This window comes from Schistocerca piceifrons, chromosome 9 (genome assembly GCF_021461385.2).
Source record: "Schistocerca piceifrons isolate TAMUIC-IGC-003096 chromosome 9, iqSchPice1.1, whole genome shotgun sequence".
In the NCBI taxonomy this organism is placed as follows: Eukaryota; Metazoa; Arthropoda; class Insecta; order Orthoptera; family Acrididae; genus Schistocerca; species Schistocerca piceifrons.
Window position 1 is genome coordinate 106,873,776 of NC_060146.1, and position 20,219 is coordinate 106,893,994.

The following is a 20,219-nucleotide window of genomic DNA, read 5'->3' on the forward strand; positions in this document are numbered from 1 at the left end:
CCTGTGTCAGCGTGCAAACCAGTCGACGAAAAATCATCGATATGCGCTTTCGGGGGCCGAAGGGCCACTCGTGTACTCATGTAGATTTTACGACACAAAGCTTTGCGTCTCTCATGGGCCCGTCAACCTCGACATGGTATTGTTGATGACTGGAAAGATGTAGCTTCGTTGGAAAAGTCGCATTCCAAATTGTATCTAGCAGATGGACGTGTACGGTTATGGAGACAACTTCATGAGTCCGTGGACCCTGCATGTCAGCAGGGCACTGTTCGAGATAGTGGAGGCTCTGTATTGGTGTGTGGCGTGTGCAGATGGAGTGATATGTGACCCCTGACATATGTAGATACGACTCTGGCAGATGACACGTACGTAAGCATCATGTCTGATCACCTGCATCCATTCATGTGCATTCCGACGGATTTGGGCAATTTCAGTAGAACAATTCGACACCCCACACGCCGCGAATTGCTGCAAGGGGCTCCAGGAACACTCTTCTGAGATTAAACACTACCACTTGCCACCAGAGTCCCCAGACATGAACTTTATTGAGGATACCTGGGATCCCTTGCAACGTGCTGTGCAGAAGAGATCTCCACACCCTCGTATTCTTAGAATTAATAGACAGCCCTGGAGGATTCATGGTGTCAACTCCCTCCATCACTGCTTCAGACGACTGTCGAGTCCATGCCACGTCGTGCTGCCGCACTTTTGCGAGCTCGCGGGAGGGGGGTGGGGGACTACACGATGTTAAGCAGGTGTACCAGTTTCTTCGGCTCTTCAGTGTATGACAGTAACATGTTAAGCAACCCACTGAAATAGGAGTGAAACTTACGCAGAATCCTGTGCTATTCAGTACAACGATTTATAAGTACCACTGCACTCCGTTATTGCGCACCACACCATAATGTACAGTGCCATAGTTACCTTTGCACCCCGTATATGGGTGCAGTGGCAGCGATTAAAATACTGTAGGTCCACCTTAAGAAGAGCGCACCGGAGTGTCGTCCTCAGGCTCAATAAGGCCTTCGACACAACACTGTCGAGGCTGTACTGCTAATACAGGAATCTCTCTCACCGACATTCAGGTTCGATATAGAGCAAGGTGCTACTGGGTAGGCTGTGGCAGATTCGATCAAGTTCAAGTGATCACAGGGAAAAATATCAATAATAAAATACCACTCCGAGCTTGGGGAATTGATGGATGGCATGAGATTGGATGGGTCCACCAGTACACGTGTGTGTAGGTTTATCCCAAATTTTATAGACTACAAGCATGTCTACATGAACCAACGAAGAGAAGGGGGTGCTTCATTATTAGATGTGGAACTTAAGCCGTAGACCTGCCCAGGACGTAGAGATGAACAAAAGACCTTCTTGACTGCGGAATATTAACCTGGCAAGATTTATTTAACCTGGCAAGATTAGGGCCATCAGGCCCTCTCTTACTAAGGATGCCTGAACATGCAGTGCTTCACTGGAATCTATACCAACTAGAAATGGGGAGCTGAGTAAGTGATTTGGACTTGGACAGAGTAAGTGAATATCCGAAGGGTAGAAGTTACGTGCTTGTGCCCTCAACAGAATATCAACAGCAGGGATTTTGATGACAACGCGCAGCATAACACACCTGGTAACCAAATGGGTCAAAATCAGCGACATTTGGAGCATATATGTACAAGATGACCAGCCATAGCAGGAAAAAGTCGAAAAGAAGTTCAACAATGGAACAGAGAGGAGGAAAGCGCTCTGGAGTTCCTAATTTCGGAATGATGAGTCGTAATGGAATAACGATCGGTAGAGAATGATGGATTAATGTGTTAATTTAGAGGAATATTTAAATTTTATAAAAATTAGTGATATAATGTGTTCATTTATAGTGTACAACTGCGAAAAAAATTAGTCGTAGGAGCACAAATTGCAAGCCGAAGTTTCTTGCGCTACCGATCCATGCAGGATTATTTGTCAGTAGTTTCATGGAGGGACGAAGGTAGATGTAGCAGTAATGCGCAGTCAGCACTGTTCGGGAATTCTAAGATTCATGATCATGAAACTTCCTGGCCGATTAAAACTGTGTGCCGGACCGAGACTCGAACTCGGGACCTTTGCCTTTCGCGGGCAAGTGCTCTACCAAATGAGCTACCCAAGCACGACTCACGTCCCGTCCTCACAGCTTTACTTCTGCCAGTACCTCGTCTCCCACCTTTCAAACTTTACAGAAGCTCTCCTGCGAACCTGGCAGAACTAGCACTGCTGAAAGCAAGGATATTGCGGAGACATGGCTTAGCCACAGCCTGGGGGATGTTGCTTGCCCGCGAAAGGCAAAGGTCCCGAGTTCGAGTCTCGATCAGGCACACAGTTTTCATCGGCCAGGAAGTTTCATATCAGCGCACACTCCGCTGTAGAGTGAAAATTTCATTCTATTCATGATCGTTATTGTGACAGTTTAAACAGAGAGAGTCATGTGGTGGCGGCTTTCTCCTCTTTCTTCTACTTTCACATCACTCCTCTTGATTTCTTTCTTTTCTAAATTTTTCTCTTAATAAATCCGTAGAATTTACATGCAGGCATTAATACTACATACTCAAAGCCAAATTGAAATTTATATAACGTAAGATCCGCTATATTGAACTCTGCTATGCCGGTCCCATGCCAGGAGCCTCATTTGCAAGAGATGAGGAAGGAAGAGGAGAAGGAGTAACAACCTTGTAAAAGAACCTGGGTCCGTCTGGCTTCAGACGGTAGCACCCAGTAAGAACCCCTGTCTAGGATAACTAGGTGAAACCGGGTCAATGGTCTCAAAGGCGGAAGAGGTATCTCAGTTTTCAACTGAGAGAGTGGAAGAACCTAGTGGAGTAAAACACATGCAAGATGAGTCGGAGCGTCTCGAAACACGTTCCAAACTGAAATTCAGGAAGAAATACTTCATTGGGACCGTAAACGTAAATTCACTCCTCCGAGTCGGAAAAAAGAATGAATTGGAAAAGCTCCTGGACGACCATGAAATTCAGATCTTGGCTGTAAAAGTGGCCAGTTTCCTAGATAAGCCCATCATGGACACACAATAATGCAGAATATTCAAAGGAAAGGCAGCAATGACGATAATGATTAACACCCCCCTCCTGGGGACTGCCTTTTGTGCAAGCAAGACCATACTGAACAATGTAACAAACTTCTCATAAAAATCTGGAAGATAATCCATACTGACAATCAAGTGCAAAAACAAGGAATATACTCTGATAAACTGTCATGACCCAGTTAACGAAGACAACGAGAAGAATCCACAGAGAGTAGATGACTTCCGGGATCTACTGGAAACAGAAATCTCCAGGATACCTGTTAACCATATAAAAATCCTTCTGGGAGACTTCAGCGCACAGATCGGGAGAGAAAGAAAATATGGAGGCACAGTAGGAGACTACCCAGCACACAGGAGAACAAATCAGAACGGAGAACGGGTCATTGGACTCTGCAAAACTGTCAAGTTGAAGTTAATATCAACTCATTTTTGAAAACTCCCAAGAAAAGCAAAGACATGGCTGCCTCATAATCCGAACCTAGGAGAATCCTAATTAGATCATCTATCAATAACCAGGACAAATAGTAGGGAAGAAGTGAATGTTAATCAGAGGTGGTAAATTCGACTCTGATCACTATCTCTCCAAAGTTAAAATGCGTTTTCTGCCACCAAAAGAAAAAAAAAATGTTCAAATGTGTGTGAAATATTATGGGACTTAACTGCTAAGTTCATCAGTCCCTAAGCTTACACACTACTTAACCTAAATTATCCTAAGGACCAACACACACACCCATGCCCGAGGGAGGACTCGAACCTCCGACGGGACCAGCCGCACACCCACCAAAAGAGATCCACCCAGAGTGACCAAATATAACGCCAACTGAATGAACATCAACCAAGACATTATAAATAACATCAGAGAAGAAATCCGCTCCTCTAGAATAGAGACCTGTCAGTAAGTCCGTACAGGGACTAATGAAACCGCAAAGAAAACATTCGGTCTGGCAAAGACAAATAGAGAAATCTGGTGTAATGAAAAACTTAGAAAGCGCTCTAAATGAGGAAAAGATGGATAAGTTCAGGAAATACGGAACACTCGGAGCAATTCATAAAACAAAGAAAAGAAACATCAAGGATATTCCACAGAGTCAAACGGTCATTTGAGAATGGAAAATTACAAAATCTCCAGGACACATTCACAAAGAATAATAGCAGAGGTTTCTTTCAAACTTTCAAAGACAAGGTCAAAGGATATCAGCTCGCATGTGCAAGCTTCAAAAATGAAAAGGTCAAATCGGAGTGAACAATCAAGAAAACTGTAATATACTAGCCAGATACTTTGAGAAGCTGCTCAACTCCCCATCTCCAACCACAAAACTGGACTTTTGGCTCCTCCTGACAACCTAGAAGATGATATGCCACAAATTAATGAAGAAATAAAGGAAGCCCCAAAAAGTATCAAACAACAAGACCAGTGGAGAATAATATCAGCAGAAATGCTGGAATGTACAGAACCGGAAATCCTATGCGACCTACACCGAATCTTCCAGCAAATATGGCAGACAGAAAAACTGACAGATGAATGGAAAGCGACACTGATTCACCCACTCCATAAGAAAGGCGACAGACAAGATGTAAACAGCTACAGAGGCGTGTCACTAATCCCAGTCACCTACAAAGTCCTCTCAAACATAATGCAGAATAGAACTGAAGGAATCCTAGATAAACGACCTAGAGAATACCAGGGTGAGTTCTGGAAAGGCCCATCCTGTGCCAAACAGATATTGAATTTGAAATCAATAATCCGACACAGAATGCTGAATGGCAAAAATACAGCGGTTTCCTTCATTGACTTCAAAAAGCCTTTGATTTGGTGGATACCCTGAGTGGGATCGTCTTACAATCTGGAGTCAAAACAAGCTGGCAAGCATTCTCAGAGAAACCTTAACAGGCACAACTTCTAAAGCGAAGTTTGTAGGAGAATTGTCCCAACAATTTGAAATCAAGATAGGTGTCCGTCAGGGTGATGGATTATTACCAATACTATTTAACCGTGTTCTGGAGAAGACTGTGAGAATTTGGAATTCCGTACTTGACTATCAAGGTATTAGCCGAATCTGTCTACGAAGAAAATTGGAAGGAATCAAACACAAATCCTTGGCTTTCGTTGATGATTGTACAATACTTTCAGAGAACGTAGAAGAATCAGCCATACAAATCAACCTGCTAGAAAGGATTGTTGGCAAGACAGGTTTTAGGATCTCGAAAGAGAATACCAAATTCACCACAAGTGACCAACATGGAGCACAATTCCTTGAAACACAGATTGGACAGATCTCAGAAATGGAGATTAATTAAAAACATTGATAACAAAAAGTGCATCTCTTGTAATGTCAAAATAAAGCACTAAAATGCTGTTGTAAAAACAGTGCCTATATGACAGCGAATGCCTCTCAATGAATTACAAGTCTGAAAAGCTGTAGATTCTAGAACGAAAAATATTACGGAAAATAATGGGTCCAACTCAGGTTGAAACTGGCTGGAAACTTCGGAGCAACAATGAAATCTACAAAAAGGCGGAGAAGATCTCGGAGTCCATAAAATAGAGGAGGTTATCATTTCTAGGACATCTGTACAGAATGTACATAACCAGACAAAACGATATTTGACTACCTGTGGAAAAAGAGGGCAACAACGACATGGATTAAGGAAGCTCGTACAGATCTGGAAAGGTTCAACCTTCAGCAAGTTCAGATGTTAAATAAGGATACATTTCGGGCCATGAATCTAAATTTGAAAGGTTTCAAGTGAAACAGCAGTGTCCATATGAAGGAGTAGTGGAGAAGGGGGAAGTGAAATTGTAGCGTGATCTTAAGGGGTTATAAGTGGTTAATTCGCAAAAAAAAGTCCGACTTAGAATCACAGGGTGACAAAGTCAGATGTCCAGCAGTCAATCTCTGTATAAGATGTCTCTTCTGTAGATCGTCAGACGTTTTTTCTCTGATATTTCGGCTCATATTTGCCGCTTAGATTTTTGGGGTGGGAAGCTTGAGTCAGTCCAGACAAACACCGCTCGTCACATCTTTTATACGACGTCCAGTGCTGACGAAAAACGTCTGTTTATTTATAGGTACGAACAAAATGATTTGAAAGCGGAATATTACGTGGCCACTCGATTCAGTGGTCCCAGTATTGGTCTAGTGCGATCTGTATTAACATATACAGTAAAGCACGATTAATATAGAACTCAAGCAGCGACTGAGCAGCACTGCGGCCTGTTGGTGTCAGTCAGTGCAGCCCAGGGCGGTGCTGTCACTGGAGTACTGGTTATTCCTCTTGTTTTAATATCCCTGTTAATACATATCGATGGAACAAATATAGCACTAGACCAGTCTGGGATCGCTCCACCGAATAGACACGATAAGTTTCCCTTCCTTCGTAACTAGAAATGAACTGACGTTTTCTGTCAGCACTGGGCGACGCATGAAAGTCGTGATGAGCAATATTTGTCTGTACAGACTACAGCTACACGTTGCAGAAATAGCAATTATTTGCCGAAACACCAGAGAAAATACGCCTCACAATTCTTAGGAGAGACACCCTGCATATTAAAGGAAATGTCCTGTCTGATTCACTGACTCATCATTGCCCAGCCCAAATCGTTAAACACACAAACCCAAATTTGGCCAGAATGTTGATCTTCTACTGTAGGCATCGTTTTAGAAGGGGTTTCTCGAAATAGGGTATGAGAGGTTTTTGAAAAATGTCGCTGAACAAATAAGTTTTTCAGCATTTTTAGAGGTGTAGTCCCAGAGGGAATGAAGCACTTGATGAAAGTACTTTTTTAAATTTTTAAACGAATCAGTGTTAAGAAACTACAACTATAGGAACCTATAGAAATAAAGAGAATAGTTGTTTCACTGTTTTAGGAAATGCAGTCCCTGAGTGGATGAAAAGTTTTATGAAAATATTTCATTGTGAAACCGTTTTTGAAACTAGATATACGAAAATTTGTATTTGGCTTCTCGGTTGAAATAAAAATATATTTGGTTTAGTGTTTTTGGAAATTCAGCCCTTAAGGGACTGAAATAATTGTTCAAAATTTTTACGGAAATATTTCATTATGAAAACTTTTTCGAAGTTATATCTCTGAAGATGTTATTTACATCTAGCTTAGAAATAAAAAATTACGTGTGTAAAATTTTTTGGAAATTCGCCCCTAAGGGGATGAAATTGGCGATGAAAATTCTGAAGTAAATATTTCCATAACTTCATCAGAAATAAATAAATATGTTTTAGAGAACGAAAGTTTCTATGGATATATCATCACAAAAACTCCACAGGCAGGATTAACAGAAATTTCCTACCAGGACTAGCTTTTGGTCTGAAGAACATTCGGAAAAGACCATGCTTCTATGGACTTAATTGGACCATATAGTCCCATCTAGAGAATCAGTGGGCGCTAAGCTAGTGAATAAATAAACAAACAAACAAGTAAACATACTTAAGTTCAAAGTAGTAAGGGTTTACTCTACTTGCTTACCAAGACATAGCTTCAGTTACAAAGATCCTAATGGTTTCGTAGGCCATAGCTTGTTTGGCTTGATGCGTCGTATATATTTATTGCAGATTTATCTTTATGAGTAGTGTGAACATTATATGTGGGGCAGGTCCGGTGTAGCGAGCTTCCTTTTGCGGAAGTTCGCCGTCAGACGCACAAATTGCGCGGGTGGCGACAGCTATCGCGGCATTGAGACGGACGGGTCTCGGTTCCGTAGCCCTGGCGCGGTTCACTAATGAGGAAGCTGTTACAGAAATAATTAATACGCCGCCGCCTCGCTGAGAGGCGCGCCAGCCCCTGCGAGGCGGGCAACCCAGCAAGCTCCCGCGCGCTGCGGCGCAGCCTAATTGGCGGGCGACTGTGCGAATACCGCAGTATCCCCACCGCTGCGGCAGTGTGCTTTCGCTGCGATATTGGCAATCAGACGGCTTCTGTTTGCAACTCGAGGTATTTCGCTTGCCGTTGAATCCAAAGCAGTCCACGAGTTATGCTAGTAGGGCAGCAAAATTGAAAACATTAGCATCCAAGGAACTGCGCTGGGCAACAAATATCATAATAAGTTCTCCAGAAAAGGTAAATCAGTATTTTATCTAGCTAATTGTGCAACCTGTAATTATCAGGTTTCAACAAACTCAACAGAATGAAATTATTTATAAAAATCCGAAAACCTTTAATATTTCAAATCTGATGATACCAATTTGAGATTTGAAATTGTGACCTCGTGTAGACTTTCACCTGACTCCTGTGATTCTGTCTCAGATAATTTCAACGTAGTTCGAGTTAAGATACTATTGGAACGGAGAAAAAAAACTAATTAAATAAGCAATGTTGCAGAGTAATACATCAAACGTGAATAAACATTTGTTCATAAATCAGTTAACATCTGTTAATAGACCAAAACATAACTGGCAGTGGACAACAATAACTAAAATGTGAAATATAAACATTACGTAAATCAGAGGAAGACATTTTCAATTCTCACAAATGAGTGGTGACTATTTGCTCCATTTGAATACCAGAGGTTTCTGTCTCTGACCACCATGTTATTAATTTTGTTTTAAAAGACCAGTAAAACCGCCGATGCTACTGCAAGGCAGAGACGTAGACCCTACTTCTGCGAATGCAGTGCACTGTAGCGGTCACTTACAGCGATCAGTTCAACATAAGGTGCGGAAGTTTTGCTACGAAATTGTACGAGATCTGCATCTTCAAATTTTTGTTATACAGTTTACTTGATTTCTTCTAGTGATGGTATTGCATGCATCAATGACAGTGAAAGCATGCCTTTCTAAACTTACTGAAACCGAAATTTGTGTTTTTACAAATGTTATAACTGGATAAAGATTTATTAAATTTTAGTTCCGTTTTTAGCTCGTCGTTTATCACCGTAATTTGTTTTAGGCATTATGAGTTCATGGAAGTTTAGAGACATGCCTCGTGATCGAGTCGTCTCTACTTTGAAAGAAGAAATTCGGAGTGCTATGGATACAGATATATCAGAGGCAGAAAGTGACCCTGGTGAAGCTTTTGTGAATGTTATTCACCAGGCCTGTACAACAGGAACTACAGTTCCTTTTTCAGGTCCTGCGTTACTCAACTGAATACATTTCGTGAAGATACTGATGAGTGCACTAAAGATGAAGTTACCATGGGGAACTCTAAAAAAAATGGTTGACATCGCACTAACTGACAGCTGTGCATGACTTCTCTGAAGATTTCGGATCCAATCGAGACGTAATATGTGATTATCCCATTGAACGGTTTCTAAAGTAGTTCCCAAAGTGATTCATTTCTGAGCTATGCACAAGACTGATTTGTATGCCTCACAATAAAGTGGGGTTGGTACTAACTGTGTACTTTTGAGTTGTGTAGGACTTTCTTAGAGTCTTACAACCCGACGGAACATCAGTATATGAATTAGTCAATGATAAAATTTTAGGGGTGTTGAAGGTTTCCCCAATGTATGCCTCAGTAACTAATGAAAAAAATTACAAGATGTGGAGGAGAACAAATAGAACTGAACATATGTCACAATTTCAGATATATATTGTAAACTCCCCACAAAAGCAATTAGATAAACAAGGAACTAACTCACATATTGGTTGTACAATAGTCATAACATTGATTTTGACGTTTTTCACTTTCGTAAACATAATGACAAAAAATTATGATCATGGTGTCTACGGCTGTGGGACGGTAAAGCGTGATCGTAAAGATATGCCGAAAGATTTCAAATCTGAAAAATAATTGCAGCGTGAAGACTTCGAATATAGGTGCACAGAAGAAGGTACGACCGGATTTATTTGGAAAGAAAGAGCGAAATAAATGTGATTCTCTTTCTCTCAAGTTTCTATGACCGAGGCAGACGATGATAGTGCCTCAATAGCTCGTAAAAGGATTAGTTATTTATATCATGTCTCCCGAACTCGTCAGAAAGTACAACAGACATATTAAGTACAACGATAAAGCGGACATGCTCAAATATTTGTACGAAATTCTGAGGAAAAAGCAAAATATAGGTGCTCAGATTTGTTTTGGCATATGCTGGACTTCTGCAGAACAAATGACTTTTCATTATTCGAAGAAGCAAAGAACACTGTCGTTGAAACTGTTTCGGGTTTCTGTCGTTCAGGGATTTATTGGTACTGCAAGTGGTACAATACCAAAGTTGAACACATAAGCAAATTCAGAAAGATGATGCTCCCAGAAATTCAACTTAGTAAATCTTAAGACATGCCAGTTCAAGAATGTTCTCGTCGTTGTGCAACCTGCAGCAGAGAAACTGAACCACACAACACAAAATAGCAGTGCAAAATGTCTGACGTGAGACTGTTTGTTTTCGAACATATCATACAGAAGGATGCGTGGTTGAAAACTCTATGTCGCTGGAGTTCCGAAGTGAAACAGCTTCCTCAAAACAATTGATTGTTTACATTTTACCAATTTCTTCTCGTACCCGTTGTTTTCTAGGGAAATAAAGGATAATTTTGTGGGAAACTTGAATATGGGACGCAAAGGACAGCCGGAGATAAGAAACAAATTGCTAAACATGGAATAAGGTAGAAGGCATATCTCAGCCAACAGAGATTCTACCGACGTACATATCTTTGTTTCGAGTTGTAGCCAGACTAGTTCTGCAGAAGAAAGTATAACGTAAAATTTAAACTACTATAAGGTATTTGACTGGTCAGGATGATGGCGGGGGGGCGTGAGGGACTTAGGGCGAGCCGGTGATCATAATTTGAACACGGTCGAATAATTTACATTTACTTTTATGAAAAACTCGTTACATACATACTGAGAGGCGGTCAGTGTCCTCGCAGCCTACCGACCCTTACGCGACGCGGAAGCCCGGCGTCTGACGACGCAGCAGGGTGTCTGATGACAACAGCCGCCCGGGCGACAGAAAGACCCACTTTCATTGTGCGTTGCTAGCTGACTCGCGCGGGCAGCGACCCAGCAATGCGGAATCATCGGTGAATGATCGCTTGCCTACTTCACCCGTTCCCTTACACTACTGCCAAATGAACGAAATTTTCACTCTACAGCGGAGTGTGCTCTGATATGAAACTTCCTGGCAGATTAAAACTGTGTGCTGTGTGCCGGACCGCGACTCGAACACGGGACCCTTGCCTTTCGCGGGCAAGTGCTCTACCAATTGAGCTACCCAAGCACGACTCACGCCCCGTCCTCACAACTTTAATTCCGCCAGTACCTCGTCTCCTACCTCCTGCGAATCTTGCAGAACTAGCACTCCTGGAAGAAAGGATATTACGGAGACATGGCTTAGCCACAGCCTGGGGGATGTTTCTAGAATGAAATTTTCACGCTACAGCGGAGTGTGCGCTGATATGAAATTTCCTGGCAGATTAAAACTGTGTGCCGAACCGAGACTTGAACTCGGGACCTTAGCCTTAGCCGGCCGGAGTGGCCGAGCGGTTCTAGAGGCTACAGTCCGGAACCGCGCGACCGCTACGGTCGCAGGTTCGAATCCTGCCTCGGGCATGGATATGTGTGATGTCCTTAGGTTAGTTAGGTTTAAGTAGTTCTAAGTTCTAGGGGACTGATGACGTTAGAAGTTAAGTCCCATAGTGCTCAGAGCCATTTGAGCCATTTGAACCTTGGCCTTAAGCGGGCAAGTGCTCTACCAACTGAGCTACCCAAGAACGACTCACGCCTCGTCCTCGCAGCTTTAATTCCGCCACTACGTCGTGTCCTACCTTTCAAACTTCACAGAAGCTCTGCTGCAGAACTAGCACTCCCAGAAGAAAGGATAATGCGGAGACATGGGTTAGCCACAGCCTGGGGTATGTTTCTAGAATGAAAGGCTGAGGTCCTGAGTTGGAGTCTCGGTCCGGCACACAGTTTTAATCTGCCAGGAAGTTACTGCCACATGGCTTAACCCGACACAACAGTTAGTAAAACTGATCTTATATAAATTCTCAGTACTAAACAAATTACACACAAACAGCAGAAATAAGAATCGTAAATTATTGACAGGAATTATTCACTTGCCTTAAGTGGTTATCTACAACTGATGAAATTTGGAAAAAATCTTTTTGTGCCAGTAGTTATACAGTTTTTGTAATACTCCTCCAGTTTCCGTACTGGATATGATATCTATAATAATACACAACTCCATCGGAACATGTCTCGGAAAGTCCAACGGTGCTGACCGACTACCGTGACATTCTGAGCCGATAGGCGCTACTGGATTTCGTCAGCACACTGCTCTCCCGGGGGTTGTTAGTTTTCGTGACTGGGGCCGCTACTCCTCGATGAAGTATCTCCTCAACTAGCCTCACAAGGGCTGAGTGCATCCCACTTGCCATCAATGCTCCACACTAATGTACAGGAAATGTTAAAAACTACGTCTCTGCCGAATACGCCAACATCACATAAAAAATGTCGCTAAATATCATGATGACTGTTTCAGTGGATATACATTGTAGTAGATTTACACAGTCAAAGTGTGGCAACATAAACACAATCTTAACATCAAAGAAGAAACGCAGTCTCAGTCAGAACAAGATCTCACTGAAGAATATTAAGTGACACAGTTTCTGGTCTACCGCTGCGTGGAAACTATTATCTTTTCACTTCTAGACACTACTATTACATCTTCCGCCACCACAAGCCATCTTGTTTAGGCACGAAGATCGAGCAGACTTGATTCTCCTCACTTGACTGAAAAGCAAGACTTAAATTACGGTTCAAATGGCTCTAAGCACTATAGGACTTAACATCTGAGGTCATCAGTCCCCTAAACTTAGAACTACTTAAACCTGACTAACCTAAGGACATCACACACATCCAGGCCCGAGGCAGGAATCGAATCTGCGACCGTAGCAGCCGCGTGGTTCCGGACTGAAGCGCCTAGAGCCGCTCGGCCACAGCAGCCGGCTTAAATTATCGTATCATAATATTTCACAAGTGCATTCTATGATTACAGTGGAGGGAAAGATACCTCGTAAGACCAAGAAGAAAGAAAGAGCTCGGATGGAACAAGACCGTAAATCAGTCAGAATTTCTGCCCTAGAAGTGAAACTGTATATCGAAAAAATAATGGCGGAAATAGCAGAAGGATTTAACACTAAGATTTAAATTCTCGGTGAAAGTGCGTCAGTAACAAATTTCGCTGATGACATTGGCATTAAATGTGAGAGAGAATTTCAGTACCAAAATGAAAAGTGTAGCGAGCACACATTACTGACTGAAAGTAAACAGCAGAAGACGAAAATAATGAGGGTTAGCGGAGATGGGATTAGGAAAACGTTAACCCTAAAATTGGGTACGACGAAGAAGACGAGTTGATAGAATGCTGCTAGCCACGAAGCAAAATGAAGTGGCGGACGAACAAAGGAGGACTTAAGAAACAGAGTAGCACAGGTGACGAAGCATTACTGAGCAGACGGTATTTGCTAGTATCAAACATTAGCTTACTCTGAGGTAGAAATTTATGAGAACGTATGTCTAGTGCGCATCATTGTACGGAAATAATAATGGACTTTAGGAAAACTGGAAAAAAGGTAATTGAAGAGTCTGAGAATTGCTGCCTAAGACAAATGTACAAAATCAGTGCGCAGCCATTCCCGCCGGAGGTTCGAGTCCTCCCTAGGGCAAGGGTGTGCGCGTTTCTCTTAGCATAAGTCAGTTTAAGTAGTTTGTAAGTCTGGGGACTGATGACCTCAGCAGTTTGGTCCCTTAGGAATTCATACACCTTTGAACATTTCAAAATCAGGTGGAATGACAAGAAATGAAGACATTCTCGGTAAATCGCGAAGGAGAGGAATGTAGAGGGTGTTTCCGTGCAAAGCTGTTAAGGTACATAGACAATGCTCCACTGAACAATTTGAGGTAGGGAACCTGGGGTCGGTGAAACCAGGTGAAAGAGACATGAAAGTAAACTTGGCTACCGCTCTGTCTAGCATTACTACTTTCCAGTTTATTTACAATTAATATGTTTACAAGTTTACACTCACTGTGCTGTATATTTACATGTACATTCTTTTACTTCCTGCAAGGAAACAAGGACGGGCCATATATTCTACCTAGGCGTCTGAATGGCCACTTGTAGTTGAGGTTCGTGCAAAGAGTTATAGCTGGGTTATTAGTGAACGTAACTTGGCTGTTCGTCCGAGTATGTGGTTACAACATGACGGTGCATCGCCTCACTTCAGCGTGGATGTCCGCAACCATTTCAATGCTGTATTTCTTTGTTGCTGGATTGGAAGGAGAGGTCCTATTCCATGACCTGTGAGGTCATCTGTCCTGAATCGCCTTGATTATTTCCTGAGGGGATATCTAAAGCCACTTGCGATTGAGACCCCAGTGGATACGGAGTTGGAATTAGTTGTCAGAATTGTAGCTGCCTATGATTTGAACCGAAACACGCCAGGGATATTCGTCACTGTGTGAGGATCTCGCACGCCATGTCATGACATTGACGGTTGTCAGTTTCAGCATATTTCTTAAGATACAGTACAAATGGTATGTTCATTTCATCAATTACGGTATCTGCAATTAACTTTAACTAATTTAAAAATGCCCAGTAATGTAACTGTATTCCTAATATCTCCTTAAGATGGTTTATGCGACCCCAGGTTCTCTACCTCAAATTGTTCAGTGGAGCTTCCTCTATGTCCTGCAAAATTTTCGCACGTTCTTACGGAAACACCCCGTATGCAGGGACAACGATAATAAGAAGTGACAGGTTGATACATGTGTGAAAACACCAAGGAATTTCTTCCATGGTACTGGATAGAGCTGCATACGCCACAAACTGTAGAGGAAGACAGAGACTGTAATGCATGAAGAAATATCGAACACCTTGGATGAAAGTGCAACTCTACATTAACATTTTGGCGCATGAGAGGCAGACCTGGTAGTCAGAAGACTGATATGACAAGAATAGAGGTCTCTGTATTTGCTGTCATGTAATTTTTTCTGCCAAGAGATGTATTCATATGAAACGTCGCTCACGTAGAATAAGAGGGTCGCTCAGTGAATAATGCAATATATTTTTTCTCAAAGTAGGTTGATTTTATTCAGGAATGCAATACACCATATTATTTCCCACTCTTTGGCTACAAAAGCCTTATTTTCATAATAATCTGCATTCAGTACATACGTCTTAAACAACCGCTCTACTGGTCGAAGTCGGAGTCAACATCTTAATGCATCAGTAACTTCCCTACACTTCATTTACTTCCTCCTGAGGAGTGCATCCATCATTAGGCCAGACTTGATTGAAGTCGGAATGTATGAGATCTGGGCTGTAGGGTGGATGAGGAAGATGAGGAAGAACTATCCAATGAAGTTCTGAGAGCTCCTCTAGGGTGCATGGACTTGTGTGATGCCTTGTGTTGTCGTGGACAAATGAAGTTCGCTTGCATCTTTTTAGCGACGAATGCCCGGAAAACGTTTCTTCATTTTCCCGAGGCCGTGTGTGGCCAGCCAGAATGCGGAAGATTGAAAAGTTTATCGTGATCTTTTTGCAATGTCTCATTGGCTCCTGTGCACTGACGGGTCTCTGTAGACATTCTGCAAGTGCATATGAATATCTGCAATGCTTTGGTTTTCCGCCAAAAGAAGTGCAATGACAGCTCTCTGCTTGGAACACTCCTCCATTACAGACGTCGTTTTGAAGGCTATGTACAACGCCACCACCAATAGAGGCTGAAGCAGGAACGTTTCAGCAAGCCCCACAACAAAATTCCGTATTTCTTCAAGTTAAATTAGACGAGAGAAAAAAATATATTGCATACTTATAGCGTAATAGTGGTACGAGTCCATTTTGTTAGTGTGGGGTGCATATATTCAGGAGCCAACTGGATAGATTTATGACCCTGTGGGTAGTTTTGTAACTCCCTAGGGATAATCAGTCCTTCTGGAAGACCCTCCAACCCTTCCCCTCCCCTCCTCACTCCTGACAATGTGACAAATCAGCAACCCTCCACCTTTTTGGTATCAGCACACTTTTATGTCAAATTAATTGACAAGTTAGTTAAATCAATCAATTACTTTGCTATCAAAAGTGTGCTTGTCTCAGTGATGTGGAGGGTGGAGGGTTGTCACCTTCCCAGAGGGACAGTGGTGAGGTCAGGAAGGGGGAGTGTTGGGGGTTTCTCAGAAGGACTGATTGTTCTCGGGGGTCATAAATCAATTAATCCCTAGGGAGTCATAAATCAATCAAGTTTGCCCCTGAATGTATGCAACTAGCACAAAGGACAGCCCCATTGCCCAAATACTTTGCATTACCTATTGAATACCCTGCTCTTAAAGCTTTTTTCTGCTTTGTCACAATGTCATCGTGTTTCCCATTTGCTACTCGTAGAACGCAAAGCTGATACCGGAATTCCAGCAGTGTACCAGTATCGGTCAGTATTGCAGCATCAACAATGCATGAAAGGCAACAGTGTTGTTTTCTGGTGTACACACACATTTGACGTAATGTTACAAAAAGAAGTCTAATGGCGTGACATGGGACAATATATAAGAAATGCTATGGGTCCATTACAAACTATCTATCTCTCAGGACATATGTCACTGAGCACACCCTGTGTCTTCAAACTCCAGTGTGGAGATGCGCCAACATACTGGAAGATGATGGACAACTGCAGCTCTTCAGTATGTGGCAGCAGGAACTGTTCGATGATGCCCACATACTCGTTTTCTGTTACGATTTTCTTATCACCTGACCATGAATTAGGTAACTTCAAGAAATAAACATTGGGCTATCGTGGATGTGTTCATGTCTAGTGAGTAGATTTTCTGAGCCCCAGTTCCTAATGTTGTGGCGATTCACATGTAAAAAATGTGGAATGTCCCTTCTTTTGAGAACAGACACTTCTTCCAATAAATATTTTCAGCTTCTATTGAGGCCAGTATGCAGGACCAGAATGCTTACTGCAGACTATGATCATTTGGCTGGAAAGTTTGTATCTTTTACATCTAGTTCGCAAAAATACGCAACTCTTTATGTAACACTGTTGTTGTTGTTGTTGTTGTCTTCAGTCCAGAGACTGGTATGATGCAGCTCTCCATGTTACTCTATCCTTTGTAAGGTTCTTCATCTACCAGTAACTACTGCAACCTACATCCTTCTGAATCTGTTTAGTGTATTCATTTCTTGGTCTCCTTCTACGATTTTCACCCTCCGCGCTGCCCTCCAATACTAAATTTGTGATCCCTTGATGCCTCAGAATATGCCCTACCAACCGATCCCTTCTTCTAGTCAAGTTGTGCCACAAATTCCTCTTCTCTCGAGTTCTATTCAACACCTCCTCATTAGTTATGTGATCTACCCATCTAATCTTCAGCATTCTTCTGTAGCACCACATTTCGAAAGCTTCTATTCTCTTCTTGTCAAAACTATTTATCGTCCACGTTTCACTTCCATACATGGCCTACACTCCAATGTAACACTATATATATATATATATATATATATATATATATATATATATATATATATATATATATATATATATATATAGGCTGAAGCGACGAATGAAACTTTTGTACTAAGGCAAGGATTCACTTACCATCTCCCTAGGCAGATGCAGATGCGTTAACCACTCTGCCTTCCTGGCACAGTGGCTTTGTACAACAAGATGGTCTACCGTAGCACACTTCTCAACTCAAATTCCCAGTCAGATCTCAGGGAGGCGTGCAAGATGGTCTGTGCAGTTGTGTAAAGACACTGTGCCAGGATGGCATAGTGGTTAACGGATCTGCCTAGTGAGCTCAAATCCTGTGCATGGTGCACATTTTCAATCGTCGCTGCCGTCTGCGTAGACACATCAGTGATCTTCGACACTTGAAAAGGTCTCTGGAACCACATAGATTCATTTCATTAACACTTCATTGGACAAGTGATTTTCCTTCTCGCAGTTGTGGTGATCCACGAAAAGATGACTTCTTCGGACTGCACTGAAATGTAGTTTGCACTGTGTCACCACTTTCTTGGGATACTGAGGGACGTTCACTTCGAGGAAAGTCTCTGACTCTGCATGTCCATTTAAACTCTGAACAATTTCATAGATGCCTTCCATAGTGGCATCGGTAATTCCACAGAACCGTTGCTGCAGATTCTGCATACCATCTGATGCACTGGGCCTCCACTTGCCCTTTCTTCATTTTATTGCGCTCCTAATCGAAACTATAACAGACTTTAAAGACAAAATCTTGACAGCTGCTAAACGTTTAACAACAAACCAAGGTTCTCTGCATCTATTAGTTCCCAAGTTACTATTTTTTGAAATGACAGTGGGACATACTCTACAATTCTGCCCTCATTATACGCAATAAAGATAGCCTGATGTCAAACGACTACTTGTAGAATAGTTTCACTGGGAAGCAGCAAGGGACTTCGACATCGTCTTCGTATTACGTAATACCTGTTGGCGTAGCACAGGGGCCGGGAAAGGGGGTGGGATGGAGAGGTGGGGGAACATAATATGCGGTTTGGGAGTGTGGTTTATTAGAAGGGATGTCGTAGGCTTCCACAAGCTGACGTCTCCTGTTCTCGCAGGGGCTGTCTTTAATTATTCGTTACTTCGCTTCCTACCCAGCGGGAAACTAGAGGGAATTCCTGAGTCTCAAGTCTGCAGAAGGGCATGGAAGTGGGCTAGAGAAGAGAGAGTGATAGGTGAGGGGAGAGCAGAGTAAGATGAGGAGATAAGAATGCAGAAGAAAATACCCCTGACGGGTGAAACCTGAGAAAGAAAGCGAGGTTAATGAAGCCAATGAACCGTGCGCTAGTCGCAGGCGTGGCGCAACAAGCGACAGGCGACCACGTCTGTCTTTCACGTCTAATGAGTTGGTGTTACGGCGGTACGTGAGGCGAATGCCTAGCTCTGTCTGGTTAATTATCGCAGCATACAGCGAGGAGGAAGGGGGGAGGGGATCAATTAAAGAGTTATGTCAGTGCTGGAACTCCACCGACAGCAGTCTGCGTCGTCTTAATATTGTGCCACTTGGGGCTACACTGCGTGACAAGAAACGGGAAGCATCCAGGTGACACGGTCCGTTGCTACTGAAGCTTCATACCTGTACACACCATCAGCGGGTACGTAAATGATGACAGCTGCAGTTGTTTGTGACAGGCAGAACCACAAAAGGGGCGTGGACAGTGTCGGATGTTGAGTCATCACCGTTGAGGGCGCAGAAATGCCATGTATACGTGTGAGACAGCTTTATCATCATCTGGCTTAATCGTGGGTCTCTATTTCGCCAGCTTGTCGAATTGGACAGTATCTAGATTTGTGTGGCGTTTGGATACGACACTCGCCAAGTTTCCGGTGACCACGTTTTACCACCAAAAGAGTGGACCGCCGTATTTGGCGCCAAGAACATTGTAATCTCTTTACATCGGCACCTGCCATCCGTGACCAAAGTAATGAACTTCCTGCAAGATTCTGGGCCACCTCTGCACCATTGATAGGAGACCAGCAGCAGCCTGACTAGGAAATTACCGTCCCATGAGTAGGCCACCGTTAGCAACACAACACAAACGGTTGCGTTTGGAATTGTGCCGCAACCAGCAACCATGGCCTGCTGATAAATGGTGTCGCAGTGTGTTCAGCGATGAATGACAATTCTACACTACCCTACATGACGATCGTCAGAGAGTATATCGATGACTAGTGGAGTGGTCTGTTTCTTCGAATGTTTTGGACACAGTGGTATAACTCCTGGCAACAATGTGTGGGGAGCCATCGGGTATGACTTTACATCACTCTTGTCATGGTGAGATAGAGGAATCGACGAACATTTGCACGCAATTAGAGAGGTGAGCTTAGTACAGTGTGATTAAATATTCTCCACATGTGGTGAACGATACTGGAAATTACGAGGCCGTACCTGTAACCGACTGCTCGATCAGCAACATTGCTGATCCACACACCAATACTGTCGCGTTGTAGGCACACTAAAGCCATGTTGACAGCAACATTAAGCCACACATTGTCGTAAAACATGGTCTGGGTGAACGCATTTTTAGGACTCTAATACATTTCATGCCTTTGTGTCTCTGGCTGATAGATTTCATCTAATGAAAATTAAATATAAGAGGGAGTCAAATGTAAATGAGAGAGTCGCGTAACGAGCATTGCGCGGTCGTGTGCGCGTTCTACTTCA